Here is a 10,168-nt window from a genome sequence, read left to right on the forward strand (position 1 = left end):
TTCTTCAAAATTACAACAGTGACTTACCCATCTACTTGAATTGAGCACGTGGTCGTGTTCCCACTCTGCACACAGTCTCCATGGGGTTCCTGGGTACTTACCTCAGGTGGTTTCTTGGGTCCCCGGCACTTCTACATCTTCTGGGTATAGTCTTGACTTGAGTTGTGGTCTGTATACAGCTCCTTTAGTATATGGTTTGGTCTAACCCAGGCAACCACTGTTTATTTGTGCTACTTACCTGTTTTATTTGCAAAGTATTGTGTAGATCTCCGAGCAGGAGATATCTGTATTTGTTAGTGTCTTATAATAAATACATATTTGCATAACTACACTGTGTGGTTCTTTTTCACTTAATCTAGATCAATAAGATTACACTCTGGTCAAACAAGCTGCTTTACACTCCTTCTGGACTAAGCCTGAAGGCTGCTCTCCACAGCTACCACTTACAGAGCTCTCCAAGGCCACTAAAATCACCATAAGGGTTGTCTGGATGCCCCACTTACATAGGTATGCACCATATACTAAGCCAGCTTCTCACAGTCATGTTCTGAGGTTGCACTTACATTGGTTACCCAGTAAGGTTAGGGGTCAAGATGGCACACCGTGGGCTAGAAGAGAGACAGGCCAACTTAACCTTGAGGGTGTGCATGGAATCAGTCTGGTACAATCATATTGTTTATGTTGTCCAACAAATGAACAGTTTTGCTGATAAGGTACAAGTTGTGCAGCATGGCGCCGCCAAAGTTATAGCTTTCACTCTTATTTAATGGATCACCGGAGTAGTTTTCTTTTGCATACCAAAAGACCCCTACTCACATTTACAGGAAACGTCCTTGGTGTTAAGGAAAACTCCGTCTCAGCTCAGCAGGTTAACCCTATATATTGACTATAGTTTGTTAAAGATTGAACTTTACAAAGGATATCCCCGTTGGAGTATCTTCTCTGAATATAATACACATTCTTATGGCTGAACCAGCAGCATTAAATATACCTGAGAACTGTAGACAAACAGTTACTCAGAAGTTGCTACAACGTGATCTCGCCTTTGCGGGTGGAGTGGTCACCTCCGTGGTCAGGCACACAAAGCATTTAGGACAGAGGTATTTTATTCTTATGTTACATTCCCTGCAGCAAACGACTGCATGCGGTTGTTTCACACTTACATAGCAACGCATGTTGCAAATAACTATACGGTTTACGAAGCACTAGAAATACCATTACCATACCATAAATATAAAAATTACTTTGGAGGCACCCTACCACACACTACAGAAGAAGTTAGACTAAGTCTCCATTGAAATGAGGGAGCAAAATGGCCAGTCTTACCCAGTTACACACCACATTCAAATATAGACAATATGACAGCACTACAATTACACAGACAACATATTAGTCTATTCAGAATATATAGAAGACTGAGACAGTTCGTTATGTGAACAATGACCACAAATCCTGCGAGGACTGCTCAAGCTGAACAACTGGCTACACCAGGCATTAGTCCACAGACTATCAATGCTGTTATGGGTAAAATTCCCACCAGTTGGGAGGAGATTCCGTTCAGGAACGCACAAAAAACAAGTCACCTTGAAGCAGAGTTTCCCATATGGTGACACCAGGAAAAACACAGAATGCTTTCAGTATGCTTACCGATGGGGATGGCTCCCTCTCTGGAGGGCTGTGCCTCTTGAGGCACAGTCTTCACAGTAGTATATACCAGGACTCATGGTACACCCTCATTATGTTTTGCCAGAGGTGCTTAAATAGATACAAAATGGAGTACAAGGCAGGCCCTGCCCTGGATTTGGGGATGAAACTGATATGCAATTTTGTCCCAGTATCCGCTATTATGTTGAGTAACATTAGAGGGGAAGCAGCAGCATTGGTACCCTGAACCCCCAAATTAACCCTTGCACCCCAAAACCCAAACACACCCTGATCCCCAATATAAAATTAACCCTGGCACCCCAAAACCCAAACACACCCTGAACCCCCAAATTAACCCTTGCACCCCAAACCCAAACACACCCTAAACCCTAAAATTAACCCTGGCACCCCAAAACCCAAACACACCCTGAACCCCCAAATTAACCCTTGCACCCCAAAACCCAAACACACCCTGACCCCAATATAAAATTAACCCTGGCACCCCAAAACCCAAACACACCCTGAACCCCCAAATTAACCCTTGCACCCCAAAACCCAAACACACCCTGAACCCCCAAATTAACCCTTGCACACCAAACATAAACACACCCTAAACCCTAATATTAACCTTGTACCCTAAAACCCAAACACACCCTATACCCTAAAACTAACCCTGGCACCCCAAAACCCAAACACACCCTGAACCCCCAAATTAACCCTTGCACCCCAAACCCAAACACACCCTAAACCCTAAAATTAACCCTGGCACCCCAAAACCCAAACACACCCTGAACCCCCAAATAAACCCTTGCACCCCAAAACCCAAACACACCCTGACCCCAATATAAAATTAACCCTGGCACCCCAAAACCCAAACACACCCTGAACCCCCAAATTAACCCTTGCACCCCAAACCCAAACACACCCTAAACCCTAAAATTAACCCTGGCACCCCAAAACCCAAACACACCCTGAACCCCCAAATTAACACTTGCACACCAAACCCAAACACACCCTAAACCCTAATATTAACCTTGTACCCTAAAACCCAAACACACCCTATACCCTAAAACTAACCCTGGCACCCCAAAACCCAAACACACCCTGAACCCCCAAATTAACCCTTGCACCCCAAAACCCAAACACACCCTGAACCCCCAAATTAACCCTTGCACACCAAACATAAACACACCCTAAACCCTAATATTAACCCTTGTACCCTAAAACCTGAACACACCCTAAACCCTAAAATTAACCCTCGCACCCCATAACCCAAACATGCTCTAAACCCTTAAATTACACCTGGCCCCCCAAAACACAAACCCACCCTCACCCCTAAAATGACCATGTACGCCCTAAAATCCAAAAGCCCTACAAACCCCCAAACTGTTTATGAATGCGGGAGGCGCTGCTGTGATTGCAAATGATACTTTCTGTACCCCCAGGCTGCACTTCCTTCACAGAGTATTTCCATAAACATATAGTTTAGTGGAATTCTATTGTTATACTCAACTCAATAGTCAAGTCAATAAACTTTATTCGGATATTACATTATCCATAAAAGTACACACATAGTTACATACATGGTCAAGATAAAAGAAAAATCACATTAACATGAGGTAGTATTGCTGAAGATTTCCTTATTAAAACGGTAACCGCAAAAAAGTGCAAGGTGTCAATATTATCCGGATCCTCCAATTCATGTCTTTTTCTTTGGCATTATCAAAAAAATAAAGTGCATATGCTAGAATTGCCCTTTAAGGTAACACAATATATACACAGAGCACATGTTTCGTGCATCAATTAAAGCAAGAGCTTGCTAGGTCATTTTATTGTTAGACTCATTAAACAACTGCGGACAGACCTGCTCATGGCCCGAGGAATAGGTCTTGCAAAGGAAAACAAGCTTTGTCGTCATGGTGACTGCCGAATTCACTCCATCACAATACTAAAATACATGTTTAAAAAGCACAGCTGCCTCGAACACAATGCCAAAATCACCTACCATCAGTCTGCCGGCTGGCTGGGACTCGAACCGCAGGTCCTCAATGGACAGCAGCTCTCTGAGACTCTGACCTTTGCATATACCTGCAGCCGGAGGATTCCTCTTGCAAAAGCCTACGCACATCCGGGAGCGCCGGAAGTGACGTCATTGTTCTGCGGCAAGACCTCCGTGAGTGCTGCAGCTGCTACCAGGGGGTAGATGTTAGTCCATCGGGGCAAGCTCCACGCTATATCTGCACGCGCCCATCCTGGCCAGAGCCCCTATTCATAGCGCTGCCTTTCTTAAAAAAAGAGCAGCATCGATCCTCCGCTCTCGGTCCCAGCTGCTCAATTTCCGTCCCAGACCAGCTTCCTCATTTTTCGGAAAGAACGAGTTTTCATTAAGGGGCCAAATTCAGACGCAGCTCGCTGCATGTGTGTGCTTCGTACGTGTTATAATGAATGCCTGCGTTGCAATGTGTGTGCATTATGTGTGTTTGATGTTGGTCTGTATCAGCCTGCCTGCTTGTTTAACATGCACCTTTTGTGTTTGAGAATGTGTATTTTTGTGTATGTGTGACGTAGTGCGTGCCTGTGTAAGTTGTGGAAAATTGCAAAAAGCCTAAAAAATGTGTTTTACAGCAAGTTCTTCGCCGTAAGGAAAAATAAATTACTGCCCGTGTATTGTAGGTCCCATGTTGGTTCCAAGTGCACCTGCGTGTATTCAAGATTCTCGACCAAATGGAACAGTTTTCGATCTACTGAAAAGTTGTCAATCAAAGAAGGCTAAACACATTTATTTATGTGAATACTGTATATTGTTGAGCATTACTTGTGTCATGCAACTTGGGTTTCAATCATGGCCAAGCGGCACTCGGCCCCAGGAGCCTGCGTGTCCTGGTGGCGGTGTTTACACAGCGGCTGAGACGCGGTAAATCATCTACCAGCCTTAATGGAGGATTATGTATTACCTCAAGCTGGGGTCTTCTCTCTCTTTCTCTCCCTTTCTCTCTCTTTCGCTCTCTCCTGCGCGCTCCTTTTCTCTCGCGCTCTCATTTTTATTTTGACAGTTTTGTAAAGCGCGAAAAAGACCCTTGCGGGTATCAGAGCGCTTTACAGGCACATAAAGGTGATTGACAAATACATAAGAATATAAAGAATTAAGCAAATGCATTCCTGGTATATATAAGAAAGTTCAGGTGAATCTAGATAAGCGGATCGATTTCACTTCTTTTTTGAAGAGAGCAGCAGACTGATTCAGTCTTGTTTTTGTGGGTAAGGCATTCCAAATTCTGGGGTCTGAGAATGTACGATTATAGGTTTTTTTCTTCGAGAAACGTTGTGGTTTAAGTAGAAGATTGTCAGAACTCCTAGTTGTTCTGCTACCACTCGATAGTACTAGTTTCTCCGCAAGGTATCTTGGTGTTTTTTGGTGCAATGCCTCATGAGTCATACAGGCGATTTTCAAATGGATTCTGGCCTCAAAAGGTAACCAGTTGAGGGCACGAAGGTCGGGGGAAATGTGGCAGTTCCTTATGGAGCCTGTGATGAGTCTGGCGGCTGTATTGATTGAGCCTCTTAGCGGAGCGGTTGTTGATCTGGGAAGGCCGCAGAGAGCGACACTCCCATAATCCACTCTGGGAATTACTAGGGCTTGGACTGCCCGTTTAAGGTCATTCGCGGATAAGAATGGTTTCAGTCTTCTCGGGGTGTTCATCTGAAGATTGGCTCCTTTAGTTGCAGCGCTGATGTGTTTCTGCATGTTTAGATTATTGTCCAGAGTTATTCCTAGGGATTTCGCAGAATCAATAATGCGAGGTTGACCATCGAGTGCAGTTAGGTGCTGCATCCATTCACGGATCGGGTCTGTTTGGGGGGAGCGATGAGGAGGAATTCTGTTTTTAGTGTGTTAAGTTTTAGATGGTTGTTTGCCAGCCAGATCTGTGTTTTTTGTAGCGTTGAGTTAAGGGACTTGATGTCTTCAAGAGAGTCTACCTTAATGTAGAGCTGTGTGTCGTCAGCGTACATGTGATATTGGGTGTTTGAGGAGCTGAGAAGCTCAGTGAGTGGTTCCATAAACAGATTAAAGAGTGTCGGGGAGAGAGAAGATCCCTGGGGTACTCCCAAGGTAACTGGGGTGGGGTTAGATAAAGATTGGTTGATCTTGAATCTTTGCGTACTGTCTTGGAGGAAGGAAGTGAACCAATAGTCCAGATAAACCCATTCTATGTTTTAGGAGTTCTAGTAGTTTGCTATGTTTGACTGTGTCGAAGGCTGAGGATAAGTCAAGGAGGATTAACAAACAGGCTTTATTTTGATCCAGTATTTGTAGGCCGTCATCTATGATGTGGGTCATGGCTGGTTCGGTACTATGCCCAGATCAAAAGCCTGATTGGAATTGATCCAGCAGATTGAAGTGGTCGATATTACTAAGCTGCATGTGGACACACTTTTCGAGCAGTTTCGCCAGGGTCGAAATGTTGGATATAGGGCGATAATTGTTCAGGTCTGACGGGTCAGCTGAAACTTTCTTTAGAATGGGGGTTACTTGACCTGCTTTGAGGATGTCGGGGATGGTTCCTTGCAAAAGAGAGGTTTTTATAATCCTAGTCCATAGAGGAACTAGCTGTGGCATGAAGGTTTTTAAGTGGGTTTCTGGGAGTGGAGCGATTCAAAGCCATGAGCGTATTTAAGATCACTTCTTCGCTGTAGAAGTTGAAGGTGGTCCAGGAAGCGTTGTTCTTGAGGTCGAGCTTTGAAGAACAGTTAGGCGGGGTCACTGGTGTAGTCAGCGTGGAAATAGTGTGTGTATGTGTGGGATAGTGGGTCGTTACGTAGGTCTGTCTTTAAATTCACGGTCTTTGTAGTGAAAAAGGTGGCAAGCTCCTCGCAATTGGGGAGTGTTTCCGGACTAGCTTGGGGGCGTGGGAGACACCCTTTGATTGAGTTTTGATTATTTCAAATAGTTTTCTGGAGCGATTCTTAGCTTGGTCTAATTGTTTACATATGAAGTCAGCTTTTGAGCGTCTAATCTTTCTGTAATGGGAGTTTCTGGTGCTCTTTAGTAGTTTGAGGTGGGCAGCGGATGGAGCGGATCTCCATTGTCTTTCAATTGCTCTCAGTGATCTTCTGTCTTAAATTTAGCCTACCGTCGTACCAAGGGTTTGAGTCTTTTGTGCTGACTCTTTTCAATTGTAGGGGTGCTATGTTGTCGAGTACCATGTTCATAGAGTTGAAGTAGTGATCGGTCAAGTCCTGTACATTATTTAATCCCGCCAGTGGTGGCGTGAAGATGTGGCTGGTGGTTGCGAGTGTGGAAGGATTGAGGTTAGCTAGGTTCCTCGTCCCGATTTTTGTTCTCGTAGGTTGGATAGAGAGTAATTTCACTACTTCCTTGATATGGAAAGTGATTATGTGGTGGTCAGACCAGTCGCAAGGAAGAATCGATTCAAGCTGAATAAAGTCTGCTTTAGAGATCACTAGATCAAGGGTTGAGCCCTTATCGTGGGTGGAACTATCACAAATTTGGGACAGGGTGAGGTCGGACAGAAAAGCTTTGAGGCTATTGACCTCTGGGTCGTTTAGATCGTTCCAATGGAGGTTGAAGTCCCCCAGGAAGATCTGGGTAATCTGATGACCGACATTTGTTGCTAAAATATCCATGATGTGCTCGATGAAGGTCAGGTTGTTACCGGGAGGGTGGTAGAAAGAGTGGAGTGAGCATATTGGTTTGTTATTGCTCGAGATGACTAGGCAGAGGTATTCACATGAAGAGAATACCGGGGTGTTGGAGTGGTTCACAGAGAGGTTGTTCCTATGAATGCAGGCAATGCCACCCCCTAGCTTATCAGGTCGATCAAGTCTTGTGATGTAATAGTTTGGGGGAACTAAAATGTCTAAGATGGGTGAGGATGATTCGTTTAGCCAAGTTTCCGTCAGGATGATAAGGTCAGGTTCATTAGTTATAATGAGGTCAGCTCTCCTTCTCTCTCTCTCTCTCTCTCCTTTTCTCGCTCTCTCTCTCTCCTTCTCTCTCTCTCTCCTCTCTCTCTCCTTTTCTCTCTCTCCTTCTCTCTCTCTCTCCTTCTCTCTCTCCTTCTCTCTCTCCTTCTCTCTCTCCTTCTCTCTCCTTCTCTCTCTCTCCTTCTCTCTCCTTCTCTCTCCTTCTCTCTCTCCTCTCTCTCTCCTCTCTCTCCTTCTCTCTCTCCTTCTCTCTCTCCTTCTCTCTCTCCTTCTCTCTCTCCTTCTCTCTCTCCTTCTCTCTCTCTCCTCTCCTTCTTTCTCTCTCCTTTCTCTCTCCTCTCTTCTGGTTGGTCAAAAATCTAGATGAAGCTGGTCGGCCAATCACCGAAGACAGAGATTTTAAAGCTATGATTCTGTTCCAATCATCTGGTAAGAACAATAAGTAAACCTTTATAATAAGTTTGCAACTGCAGGATAACGGTACAAATTACCAACCTGTTTCAGTAAAAACCTACATTTGTGATTAATTAATCCAATAATGGACAGTAAAAATGAACATGCATGTCCCCACATATGCCTTGGATTGCTCTCCAGAGACAAATGTAACACTTATGAAAAGGACTGAAACGTTTAGCTTGTGGCACTACTATAAGGCAGCCATTTTTGGATAAACTATTTTATTTAGGCAACTTTTTTCAGGAGGTTCAAGTTCAGGCTTACAATGTGTACTGTCTATTAAGGAAAACGTACTTACTTGGTTATGGACAGATTGTACATTTGTCCTTTATTATCAATACCTCTTTATTGATATATTATGGCTACAGCGTGAAGATATATTGCAAGTGATCAATATGTTCTTATCTGTTTTGAAGTTTATATGTAAATATATATTTTTTTCTCTTGTTTTTTTAGTGAAGAAACAGTGTCTAATGATTCAGGATAGTTTTCAAGAGATAATTGCAAGCTATTCTGGCACAACAGAGGGTCTAAAACAGGTGTCACTTCAAAGGGCACTGGAGGAAAAGCAGATGTTAATGGACTATGGCAATCGGGGAAGCGCTGGTAGACTTAAGAGGGGGGTTACGCGAACTACAAGAGGAAGAAATTGCAGAGAACAGATGCAAGGACAATAAGTCCAAGCAGAGTGGACTGGATTATATAAGAGTTGGTAATAAAGCTCATGCTGAAAGCACCACTTCTCAGCCTGGTGATGCAAGTTCCCGGATGAGTTTGCAGAAACTTGAAAACCTGGCCCTTTTAGCAGGGATGGCTAGTGTCCTTCATCAAAAATCCACAACTAAAAATGACGCATCAGACCGTGAAAATGAACTTGTCTTGGAGTCCCTGCTTAAATCCAAATATCAAGGACAAAAACATGCCTCCCTTTCACCACGTCATCCTAGAGTAATCAACACTCATTCTGAAAATATAATGGGGCCATTCTGATGTAATCAATAGCCACCCTGAAGCTGTCATAGGATCATCCACACTCATCCAGAAATTGTCACGGGATCATTCCAGAGTAATCCACTTCCATCTTGGAGCGGTTATAGGATCACCCTGGAATAATTGACAGTCATCCTTAAATTAGCTAGAACCCATCCTGGAGTAATTCTCACTCATCCTGAAGTTGTCAGTTAGTATTCGTGGAGTTGTAAAAGGTAATCACTCCCTGCCAGTAGAAGTAATCAGAACACCATCCTACTGAAGTTTTTGTGATGAGTCTAGGTTCGTCATTACATTTACATTTTTCGTCCTACAGGCATACTTCAGGATGGCTTGGGATGACTTCCCCAGATAATTGCAGGAATAGCCTGACTGTAATCATCAGATGAGTCCAGAATGACTCCAGGATGATCTTCCTTTTTGACATGGGATGTTATCTATAAAAGTACATCACAAAAGAATAACAAGATTTTTTTTTAAAGAGTAAAGTTCATATTGTGCAAATAAATAAGTGTTGGACAAATTGAATAGAGTGAATAGCCAGCCTTCCTAGGGTAATGAACCTTGAACTACCAATGCAGTCAGTATGCTTGTGTTGAAACCTGGTCTGTTGGAAAATTAAGGTTGGCGATTGAGGACAGGTATTGACACTTACTTTTAAGTAACTTTACTTGCACTGTATAAAACCAGAATGTATTATTCGAATCGTGGTGCACACATAGAAGTAGAGATTATGTAATCTAGGGCTAGTAGGCTACCTCCAGAAGTAACTAAATGGGCTTGCAGTGTCCCATCCAAATAACAATTCCTGGAGCGGGCCTACATTCAAACCACCACTGGTTGTTAGGGATTTGAAATGGCAGTTCTAGAATGTACAATATCAAGCCTGGAAATCAGGACAAACGCTGTCCTACTGAGCTGGAGTCCCCCAAGCTAACGAAAACACCATAATAACATGATCTCCTCTCATATAACCCCATGTAAAGAGCCTCCCATGGCCACAAGCTTGTGTCCTACAGTCCTAACATTTTTACAGAGTCCTGTATCCCCCACACCCACCATACCTCACTGACCGCCGATGCTGCAGCTGCAAAAGTATCCAATTACTTAAAAAAATTGACAGGTGTGCAGC

At 43.6% G+C, this 10,168-nt stretch overlaps 1 protein-coding gene across 2 annotated transcripts in view; it reads right to left on the reverse strand.

The window, feature by feature from the left end:
* MRPL28 (mitochondrial ribosomal protein L28) overlaps positions 1-3,777 on the reverse strand; it is a 163,389-nt gene extending 159,612 nt beyond the window's left edge. For both annotated transcript variants that reach the window (XM_078663111.1, XM_078663110.1), the window contains exon 1: positions 3,650-3,777. The gene's annotated coding sequence lies outside the window, so the exon portion shown is untranslated. The remainder of the gene's footprint in view (positions 1-3,649) is intronic.
* Between the last annotated feature and the right edge of the window lie 6,391 nt (positions 3,778-10,168).

The sequence above is a fragment of the Lissotriton helveticus genome, chromosome 10, assembly GCF_964261635.1.
Source record: "Lissotriton helveticus chromosome 10, aLisHel1.1, whole genome shotgun sequence".
Taxonomy (NCBI): Eukaryota; Metazoa; Chordata; class Amphibia; order Caudata; family Salamandridae; genus Lissotriton; species Lissotriton helveticus.